This window comes from Gopherus evgoodei, chromosome 2 (genome assembly GCF_007399415.2).
Source record: "Gopherus evgoodei ecotype Sinaloan lineage chromosome 2, rGopEvg1_v1.p, whole genome shotgun sequence".
NCBI classification, from domain to species: domain Eukaryota; kingdom Metazoa; phylum Chordata; order Testudines; family Testudinidae; genus Gopherus; species Gopherus evgoodei.
Genome location: NC_044323.1, coordinates 187,741,507 through 187,753,287, shown reverse-complemented (window position 1 = coordinate 187,753,287; position 11,781 = coordinate 187,741,507). Strand labels below are relative to the sequence as shown.

Genomic DNA, 11,781 nt, shown 5'->3' with positions numbered 1-11,781 from the left:
CAAGGAGATGAATGTGATATACAGGGATCCATTTCATATTATGCTTCTTTTTTATCTTGAGTTACGGTGGTGAAAACTAGAACTTGGTCAACATATTTTTCATTAGGGCTGGGCAAACAATTCATAGCAAAAATGTATCTAATAATTTATCTTTATCAATGAATAATGTATGGAAACTGATTCCTGTGAATTTATTCTTTGTTCATAATTGTTCATACTCATCAAGTATGGACTATAAGGTGGATAGAAAGCTGGCTAGATTGTTGGGCTCAATGGGTAGTGATCAACGGCTTGATGTCTAGCTGGCAGCCGGTATCAAACGGAATGCCCCAGGGGTCAGTCCTGGGCCAGTTTTGTTCAATATCTTTTATTAATGATCTGGATGATGGGGATGAATTGCACCCTCAGCAAATTTGCAGATGACACTCAGCTGGGGGGAGAGGTAGATATGCTGGATGGCAGGGATAGGGTCCAGAGTGACCTAGACAAATTGGAGGATTGGGCCAAAAGAAATCTGATGAGGTTTAACAAGGACAAGTGCAGAGTCCTGCACTTAGGAAGGAAGAATCCCATGCATCGCCACAGGCTGGGGACCAACTGGCTAAGCAGCAGTTCTGCAGAAAAAGGCCTGGGGATTACAGTGGATGAGAAGCTGGATATAAGTCAGCAATGTAGCCTTGTTGCCAAGAAGGCCAACAGGATATTGGGCTGTATTAGTAGGAGCATTGCCAGCAGTTCGAGGGAAGTGATTATTCCCTTCTATTCGGCACTGGTGAGGCCTGAAGTATTGTTTTGGTTTTGGTTTTGGTTTTGGTTCCCCCACTACAGAAGGGATGTGGACAAATTGGAAAGAGTCCAGAGCAGGGCAACGAAAGTGATTTGGGGGATGGAGCACGTGACTTATGAGGAGAGGCTGAGGGAATTGGGGTTATGTAGAAGAGAAGGGTGAGGGGGGATTTGATAGCAGCCTTCAGCTAGCTGAAGTGTGGTTCCAAAGAGGTTGGAGCTAGGCTGTACTCAGTGGTGGCAGATGACAGAAGAAGGAGCAATGGTCTCAAGCTGCAGTGGGGGAGGTCTAGGTTGGATATTAGGAAACACTGTTTCATTAGGAGGGTGGTGAAGCACTGGAATGGGTTGCCTAGGGCGGTGGCGGAATCTCCATCCTTAGAGGTTTTTAAAGCCCAGCTTGACAAAGCCCTGGCTGGGATGATTTAATTGGCGTTAGTCCTGCATTGAGCAGGGGATTGGACTAAATGACCTCCTGAGGTCTCTTCCAACCCTAATGTTCTATAACTCTATGATTCACATGCATATGTTTCAGTCTATCAGTTTGCTTCCAATCTATTCACTTCAACTTTGACTAAGAATTACTCATGGTGTGTGTGGTGGGGCTAGTACGTCAAGGGGGCGGGAGGTAACACAGCCTCTCTACGCCCAAGTCTGTGTTCTAAAACCCTCTGTAGTTAGCACAGTGTGGCCCAAGGGCCAGAGTCCATCTACTTCCCCTTCCCTTGTGAGATAATGCAGCCTAGCAGCCGGAGTCCATAGAGGGTGCCCCTAGGGCAGCATTGCCCAATGGCCAGAGTCCATACAATTGCCCTAGGGGTCAGAGCTATGTGGCCTAGTGGTCAGAGTCAAAGAGGTAGGCTGCCACCTAGGGGTGGGTGGCAGCAGAGATAGTAGGGGGAATCAGCCCCCCTCTTCACCGGGGCACAAACCCAGGGCCCTGTCAGCAGTGAGTGTGGTCACCACCCAGTCAGCAGGGATCCTTTCACAGCACACTGACCTTCTTCAGGTGCGAGGTACCACTCACTTTACCCCTCTGTTCCACTTCCTACCATGTGTCCTTGTGGCAGGGCTTGTTCGCTGTCGGGGTCTCCAAGCTCCTTGGCCCAGGTGACTTATTGAGAATCCAACTCCTGTCTACTCACTGTGGGCAACTGGTCTCTGGTCTGGGCCTCAGACTCTCTGCTTTTTGCAGTCAGGGGCTGAAGCAGCTTGCAGACTGGAGCCTCCACCAAGTGTCCTCCTTCCCCGGCGGTCAGCCCTGGCTGAGCAGCTCCACATGCTTTTATACCTGACTTCCAGGTAGAGCATGCCCGGCAGAGCCTCAAGGGTGGAGGTTTTTCTGTTAGAAGGAAGGGATTAACCCCCGCCGTACCAGCGCGGGGCCGATCTGCCCCATCACAGTATGTCATTGGCCAAAGGGTGAATACTTCTAGCACAAGAGTGAGTACCCTTCTTTGCTTGTGAATGAATATTTGTATGGGCACCCATTCCTCAGCATTAAAGTGAACAAAAACTCATGCACAATAAGATAGAAAAGAGAACAAAAAGGAGTGCAAAACTGGCTGAAATCATAATGAGATTATGGATTCATGAAAATCTTTCTGAATTTTTTTCCCCACTATTTTCCCAGGTCTTTTTACGAAATAGTTTGACAATGGCTTTGAAAAACACCTGAACAGAGATCCAAGTGAGAATGTGATTGATTCGGGGCATCTTGTGATGTGATCAGCAAGCAGGAGGCAAAAAGTATGGGACCAGCATAGCAGATGGAATGAGCACAAATACAGCTGCATAGCTTTTCAGTGAGTTCTCCAAAGTAACCCTATATCATTTCCATTACGGAGGGCAGCAGAATGTACTGAAGCACTGATGACTTAAGAAAACAGGTGGGGAAATGGAGATTGTACATGTCCCATGAATGGGCAAAATAAGAGAGTGCTTACAGTCGTTAAAGAAATGAAAGAAATGAGATGGCTAGGGCAGGGAATTTATATCTATTGTAACATATGGAAACTTTTGTCTAGGTGAGCAGATACGATGGGAAGAGATGGAAGAATCACAGTTTACATTTCTGGCAGAGGCATTAAAGGTAGAGTCCATGGTCCAAATCCTGGGCCCACTGAAGTCAGTGGGACCACGATTTCACACCAAGACCCCACTGAAAAGTTTGTGCTGATGGCAGACTTGAAAGAGGAACATAATGTTAGGATGAGTTTTAAAGATTATTTTGGAGTGCTAAGAATATTTGAAATAACGAATCACTGTACAACACAAGTTACATCAACCCCCAAACTGCAATTAAAAAAAATGTTGTTACATTTAATATTATGGTTCTGGAAAACCTTTTGTGCACAGAGTAAGATTCATGCTCCTAAACTAATGACCAGTTAGTATTAGGAGCATAAATGAAGAAGTAAAGAAGCTACTGGATTTTTGCAAAAGCAATTTCTGTGTAACAACAGGAACAAAGAAAGGAAGATTTGATCTCAAGACACTTTTAAAAACAAGAGACCAGGAAACTAGGATGATCCCATTCTATTTGAGAGGAAATATTTTCTATCAATGTGCAGAAAAATCATACCAAAAATTGCAAAAGGAAGTCAGACCAGCATTCCAAATCAATTTTTCAGCACCAAGAGAGGAAAGCGAACTAGAAGAGTTTGAGGAGTTGGGCAAGCAGAAAGCAACAGTATTAGTTTCAAAGGATCTCACTTTTTGACCATCAGGGGCATGAGAGCACAGAGAAGGAAGCTCTGAAGATTGAAGAGTGGATAAGAAATAATGGGAAGATGAAAGCGGAGCCAGAAAGTTGATTAAGAGCAATCAAGAAAACCAACAGTGTCAGAGAATGCATGGAGTAAAGGATAGTAAATAAGAGAAAAAAATCACTTTGTTTTTACTAAGCTAAGTGATAGGAATGGAAGGAATCTCATATCTAAGGTAATATGTAGGGAGAACTAGGGTGAATAAAGAAAGCAATGGGAAGAATATCTCTTGAATAAAGAAGATCCCAAGGTAAAATATAAGGCTGAAAGGTCTGCTGTGTTTATTTTGTAAGAAAGAAAATCCATTTGCGAGATTAAAAACTGAAGACACTAGTACAGCATGGGTAAACATTAGCTCAACTCTGTTACCATAGATGATCATCTGGGGGTAATAGCAGATGAAAAATGAAAAAGAATATATACATTGTGACTTCATCCATGAGACTTCACCCAATACAATATCATCAGCTTATGTGTGAAAAGAGGTATCATATAAAATCAGTAGGTTAAATAATATGCCTCTATTTTCAGCAGTGATACAGACAATATTGGAAAATTTCATTCAGTTTTAGAGACCGTAAGAGACAAATTAGAGTTCAGAAAAAGACAGTTAAAATAATAATAAATTGGGGAAACCAGATCTGCAAGGGATTGGGCTAAGAGAACACTGTACATAGTTTGCAGAAAAGATGGCCATTTGTGTGCAGAGGGATTTTTGGCAGGGCAGAGTACGATGCCTGTACTTGGATATATTGCAAGAAGCAAGTGGTAAAATTTATCCTTAAAGAAGAAAAGACAAAATAAATAAATAAAATAATGGGGAAAATGTTATAACCAAATGATCAAAGAGACAATCCTTTTCATAGAGCTTCATTCTCTATGAATTTTCACCGCCTCCTATTTTGTTTTGAGTACCAAGTTCCAATTAACTCAAAATCTCAATGGAAGGCTCAATCATAACTGCTGATTTTTCCCTTGCTTTTGTCAAATCACATGAAATTGTTAATTTAAAGGTTTTTTGATAGATAGGCATGCTTATTTGAAACTGGTCCCACATTTACTTGAAATGTCTGTGAGGACATTTTGCATAGATCTGCTTAATGATCAACCTTTTGGAGACTATTGATTTTCATACATGGTTATGTATTTGGGAAATGGCACCATTCTGAGAATATCAGGGTTGGAAAGAACCTTTGGAGATCATCTAATCCAACCTGCTGCTCAGAGCAGGACCAATCCCCAATTTAATCATCCAACAGATTTTTGCCCAAGATCCCTAAATGGCCCCCTGAAGGATTGAACTCATAGCCCTGGGTTTAGCAGACAAATACTCAAACTGCTGAGCTATTCCTCCTCCACTAAGGCAACTCAGAATTACTGTCTGAAACTATTCCTGATATTCATGCTTACCTTCTTGAAAGGCCGCAGAGAACATAAATAAAGTAGGATGCTTTTGTTTTAATGGGAATTGTTGGCATAGACGAAGGAAGAAAATAAAATAAGAACTGCATCCCTTAGAAACATATCCATGGTGAATCCCTCTGGACTCTTGTTAAGGATGAAGCTAAAAGCCAGGAGAATAAAGTTAGGGGTAGCAAGAGATAGGAATAGGGTTGCCAACTTTCTAGTTGCACAAAATTCAACACCCTTGCCATGTGGCCCCACCTCTTCCCTGCCCCTTCTCCGAGGCCCTGCCCCTCCTCACTCCATCTCTCTGCCCTCACTCACTCGCTCATTTTCACCATGCTGGGGACAGGGTTTGGGGCACAGGAGAGAGTGTGAGGGCTCCGGCTGGAGGTGCGGGCTCTGCGGTGGGGCCAGAGATGAGAGTTTGGGGTGCAGGAAAGGGCTCCAGGTTGAAGCAGGGGGTTGGGGTGTGGGAGGGGATACAGGCTGTAGGCTGGGTGTTTCTGGGCTCTGGGGAGGGGCCAGAAATGAGGGATTCAGGGTGTGGGAGGGGGCTGCAGGCTGGGGTGGGGGTTGGAGTGAGGGCTCCAGCTGGGGATGCAGGCTCTGGTGTGGGGCTGGGGATGAGGGGTTTGGGGCCCAGGAGGGGGCTCCGGGTTAGGGCAGGGGGTTGTGATGCGGAAGCGGGTGCGGGATGTGGGCTCCGGGAGGGAATTTGGGTGTGGGAGGGGCTCAGAGCTGAGGCAGGGGGTTGGGGCATGAGAGGGGTGAGGGGGTACTTACCTTGGGCGGCTTCCCGGAAGCGGCGACAAGTCCCTTGACTCCTAGGCCTCCATCTGCAGGCATCACCCCTGCAGCTCCCATTGGCTGAAGTCCCTGGCCACCCCTATACCAGCAGCCAACAGACTTGTCACTTCCAGGGAGCCGCGCGGATCCAGGTAGGGAGCCTGCCAGCACCACCAAATGAACTTTTAATGGCCTGGTCAGCTGTGCTGACCAGAGTGCCAGGTTTCCTTTTCAGCTGGGCATTCCGGTCGAAAACCGAACACCTGGCAACCCTAGATAGGAAATGTAGGCCTAAATAGAAACAAGAAAACTTCTGCGTAAATGGATACTGAAAAGAGTGAGCCAATCTTTAACTATTAGAATTCAAGAGGAGACCATGTAGCAGGTCCCACATATACCTATTTGCAAGTTCATCAGAAGCATGTGGTATTGGCCATTATCTGAGACTTTATACTGGACTAATGAACCTTTTGTCTGATTCACTATATTCCTTGGGAGATCGTCATCTCTCCAATTACAACAACCAGTTTCAAAGTGGGGAAGCCATATATAGTTTTCCAGAGTAATCAAGAAAGCAAACACAATGAATAGTTTACAGAAGCTGTTCAGCAAGTACCCAACTTGTCTACAAGTTCAGCAAAGCACATAAGCACATGTTTAAATGATGATGAAGTCAGGAATCAATTTCAACTAAATGGATATATGACACTATTAAATAAGAAAGTCTACACGTGTCCACTAAAGAAAATGCTTTAGTTAAGTCAGTAAAACTTCTCATGTAGACTGGGCCAAGTATGAGACTAATGAGAGAACTTACTGACCTTCTTGTAGCAGTGGAGAATGGGTAAGAACTTTGCAAATTTTATAGTGAACTTTCTTTATGTATATATTCTAAACAACTCAGAAAATTTGCCATCACTTGTTAGCAAAGTAAGTGCAATAATATACTATGATTAAATGAATTTGTATAAGTTTGTTTGGCTTGTGAGCACAATTAGGAAATCTCACTGGCATTTTCCTTAGATTTTTTTTTCTTTCCATGAGACCCTGCCTACCATTTCTCTGAGTTTGTTAACATCTGCTTTTTTGATGTCAGTTGTCCTTATTCTGCTGCTGTCACTCCTTTTTTTCCTTAGAGTTATGAAATCTATCATTTTGTGATCAGTTTCACCAAAATTTCCTTCCACCTTCAGATGCACAATCAATGCCTCCCTGTTTGTCAGAATCAAGTCTAAAATGGCTGCCTGTCTCTCTCATCCCTCTGGTACTTCCTCCACCGTCACCCTCCTGTTCTCTGCCAGTGACACATAGTAGTTTAGTCTCCCATGTGCTGTAATACTTTGGTGTAAATCTAGTTGTTGGGTTTACTAGTGTGCAGGTGCTGGGAAGTGTTGGTGACCTGTGATATAGAGGTCAAACTAGATGATCTGGAGGTTGCTTCTGGTCTTAAACTCCATGACTCCAAGATGTTGTTCCAACACATTCCAAGAACTTACTGGGGATTTTATATTTGGAGTTAGGTCATACACTGTGTTGATCATTCAAAGTACTGTAGCAGCAAAGAGCAATGAACTCTTTCCCAAGAGGACTAGACAAAGAAAGATGCACAATAAAATAACCCCACATTTCTTCATCTTGTCATGCAATATGCCTCCCAAAAGGTTAATACAAGTCTTGCTTACAGTATTGTTTTTTTTAAAGGCAGCTATTTCAGATCCCTAATGTGTACTCAGAGCTATCTCATAGTTTTGGATATTATAAAGTGAACTCTTAAGAGCCAAAGCTCTTGTGACAAGTAGCATCACTTTACTATGAATTTTTTTACAATTTGAATGAGCCAGTGTTCAGTACATTCATTCGTTTTTCAGATTTATCCCTTTATCAGGGATTCATAAACCTGCAAATGGATTTTGCTTTATAATTTCCTTCAAATCTGATAATTGTATCTCTCTCCTGTGCGTGCACCACATTAATAATCTTCTTTTGCTTTAATCAGACTCCGATAGCTCCAGCTCGTTATTTATCAGCCACTGCTAATCCTCCTGGCTTGCTTTCCTTAAATCCTAAATGTAAGCTTCAGTGGCAAGGTAAGATGATAAGTAATAATAATATGTAATGATGCCTTCATTCCCCATTTATCTTTTTTTCTTTTGCCATCTCTTTTGTAGGACTCCACTCTAATGAATATTAATAGGGGATGTTCACACTAGAGCAAACCTCAATAAGAGTACATGTACGCAAACGAGTAGTGGCTTTTTCCAATATTTTGTTGAGCTCCCTTTATTATCATTGAAAAGATAAAGTTAGATTAATGCTGGACCCTGCATTTGTGCTCAAGGGTTCAGGTTAGAAGGACTTATAGCTATTTTTTTAAGGCCACAAGAGGGACCATTACAATCACCCAGTCTGACCTTCTGCATAATACAGGTCATGGAATTACTGGATGCAATGCTTGCATCTAGTCCGCATCAAGATGGTGAACTAAAGCATATTTAATCTTTTCAGAGTCTAGCTTCCTTATTTAATCCCTCTCATGGAGGGGCCCACCCATAACTGCAATCAGAATGTTCTCTTCTAGTGTCCACACAGAACAAGGCACCCCAATGGGGATAGAAAGGGACAAACAGGAGGAGGGGGACAGTCCTGGAGGCCTTCACCTCCAATACAGATAGCAGGCATGGCCTGCCACTGAAGGAAGCACGTATGGCAACCCTTACTGACTGGCACCTCAGGAGAAGCATAGAGGCTCCCATGCTTTCCTGGGACTAGTGCAACTCTCCACCTCTCCCAAATTGGGACATTCACTTTCCTCCCTTTCAGCCCAACTTTCCTGACAGTGCCAAAAGGATAGGGGCCTTTAAAAAAAAAATAACTTATGCAGCATTGACTTCTCTCTGCACCATGAGCCACACCTATTGTACCTTGATGTGAGTTTGAAAAGCACACAATGACGACAGCCAAGGTTATGTGGGAGCGTTAAACAACCCACTTATTGTAATAATAATGCTTTAGACTTATGTGATGGCTTCTGTATGAGCATCTCAAAGCACTTTACAAGTAGTGAATAAGACCTGTAACGCTCCCATGTCAGGGTTATGTTATTTTCAAGAGCGGGAATTATATGGGAATGCTCTATAAATGGCACACATTTAGCACTGAACTTTGAGATTGTATGTGAATTATGAGTTCATATTTTGACTTGTCTGAAAATGGCCCCTTTCTCATATTAAAGTCTGCACACATCATTTACATATCTAAACATGGCATCTGTAAGGAAACATATATCTTTATTAATCAATAATAGTAATAAAATGCTGTGAAATTTCATTAACTTATTGAATACTAATTAAAGAATATAAAGAAGATGGCTTGTGCTTCCTAGTAGACAAATTTGGGGTGGGGTTTTCAATATTAAAATGAACTATACCAGCCTATTCTGTATCAAAATGACAAACTAACCTACAGAGTTTTTTAGTGATTCATACGAAAACAGTTGATTGTCTCAGTCATTTCTCTATAGAAAATATGGGCTCAGACCAATTCATCATGAAGGAAAAATTTCCAGGATAATTGGCAGCCTCAGTGAAAGTGTCAGCAGAAGTCAAGGATTGAGTGGGCCATAGAGACTGAATTTATGTCTCCCGTAAGGTGGTCTCTCTGAGGGTAAAAAGCAAGTTGGGAGCCACTGCTTTTATATCTATGGTATGTGTTATATCTGTCCTGACTAAAGGACTCAACCGGAATCTTTCAGGAGCACTACATTCACTTAGAAATAAATTATGTAGCCTATAAATAAAATAAGTATGTGCTTAAATACCAAGAGATTGGAATAGATCCCTTTAATTAAAGCATCACATTGTACTATAGAATTCAAGATGGATGACAATTTCCTTCCTTCACAAATTTATCTCCAGTTGGCCAAACACGTGGAGCCACAAATAGTAGCTGACCAACAGAGTGGTCTAAGACTCAGCATTTTAAGTGCAGGGATCATTGACCAACTGTAGCATATTTATATTTCCTGTCAGTAAATCTGAGAGAGTTTAGGATAGCAGATTATCAGATTTGAATATCACACTTCTACATATTGTGCCACAGTAGGAAAGGGACTAGCTCAATGAAGGTCCTGGTCACTCAGTGAAGGCAGCGGTCTACAACCATATATTGTTGTGTTTTTCAAATCTGGTGTTGCATTGTTTGTAAATGAAGTCTTTATTCACTGAGATTTACGGAATTGTTTGAGTAAATAAAGCATTTAATTTCTGAGCAATGTAATTGCTGACTGTGGAATGCTATTTGCACATTATAATGTTTAATTACATCTGTCTAGTAGTTGTCTAGCAAAGTCTCAGTTTGTTCTAACTCTGGCAGATATAAAAAGGCATTTTATTTTAGTATACTTCACAGTGCCACAGTTGTGCAATGCTGTAAATGGAGAAGCATGGTGGTCCATTTTGATTTTCTTTGACAGTGCCACAACAATAGAAAGTAGGAAAATTCCACTGAACTTTTCCCAAAGGTTTTAGGGTTCTCACTGGTTATAATTTATAATCTGAGAATGGTTCAGAAAACCAAAGGTAATGAAATATAAGCACACATATTCTCTTCATTCCCCCAGTATAGCTCTTAACATAAAGGAAGTTATATGTGAGCATAAAGGGAAGAATATATGCAGTTAGCTATATTGTGCCCTTCATTCAACTGCCGCAACTTCACTATGACAAGCAGAACACGTCCTTTGTTTATATGTAGCTCAAAGTAATATGGAATTCTTAGGTTTAATTCTTCATTCAACTAAATTTTGTCCTAGAAGAAAAAGAAAACATGCTCTGTCTCTTCAGTACATTGCACTCTCCCTGATTTTTTTTCCTGATTCATTTTTCTCTGTGTAAAAACTGTCAAAGGACAGAGCTGGGACTGGGCATGGAATGTTTCCTGTTTCAGTGCCTAACATAGGTGTATGCAGTTACAAAATCCTGCAGATTTGTAATGTCTATTTGATTTAATATCCCATATAACATAATTCCAACCCTGACAGTCATCTAAAGTCACAGAGAAAACACTTACTTATTCAATTTAAAACAGAAAAAAAGAAATTGGACCTTGAAGTCTCCCTGACATTTCTGTGATCTATCACATTCTTCTGTGGACCACTGTCTCTTGTGACTTGCAAGCTTTGTTCATAAGTTTGCAAATTCTGTGGAGAAGGCAATGTGATTCTCTCTTTCTCCCTCCATTTTTTTTAGCAATACCAGTGTGGCATGTGGATCTTTCTTATATGACCTGCACATGTACAATTTTTATCCAGTTTTTTAAATGTTAAAAAACTCCAAAACTTCAGCTATGAGTACCTGTGCTGAAATCTTACCAGAGTCACAGTTTGGTGTTTCTTTTGGTGTTTCTCCCTCTGTTGCAAAAACAAGAACTAACAGAAACATACACACTAATGCATGTTCCCTGAAGCATCTCTAAAATGTTTATGCTAGTGGCAAAGATCCTGTTTGACATTTTAACACAATGGAGTTAATGCAAGAACTACAGGCAACTGTGCCCTGCATGCAGCAGAAATTCAGCTACCATACTCTGGTTTCTCTTCAGATCATATAAATCTTTCACCTTTTACTAAAGATTTCCGTGGAAAGGAACATTTATGAGTTTCTACCCAATTTTTTGAGGCTTCATTTCGGTGAAGCTGAGCTACCTAGTGAGGCGAGGGATACAACTCTCATACTGGACGATACCGTGGCTCCTGCTTCAAATCTGGGTGAGATTGGCAAGAGCACTCAATATTGTTCTGACTCTGTTTTCATTACCATCAATGGTAGAACTTTCCAATTACTTCAATGGAAGAAGATTTAGACCAATTCTGAGTGCCTTTGATAATCCCACCTACAATATCAAGAAGCAGTTTAGCTGGGCCACACTGTTTAACTCAGAACTGCCTCCTGTTCAGATCATTTCAAAGGATCCCTTAAAACCCTTCCCCTGCCCCCAACAATCTGATCATCACTTGTAGAACATCTGTTAGCCCCAT

At 41.7% G+C, this 11,781-nt stretch overlaps 1 non-coding gene across 1 annotated transcript; it reads left to right on the top strand.

Annotated features, from left to right (window-relative positions):
* The first annotated feature begins 11,325 nt into the window (after positions 1-11,325).
* Positions 11,326-11,441, top strand: LOC115647292. Its single transcript, XR_003999253.1, has one exon. It is a non-coding gene; the product is annotated as a U5 spliceosomal RNA (small nuclear RNA).
* The last annotated feature ends 340 nt before the right edge of the window (positions 11,442-11,781 follow it).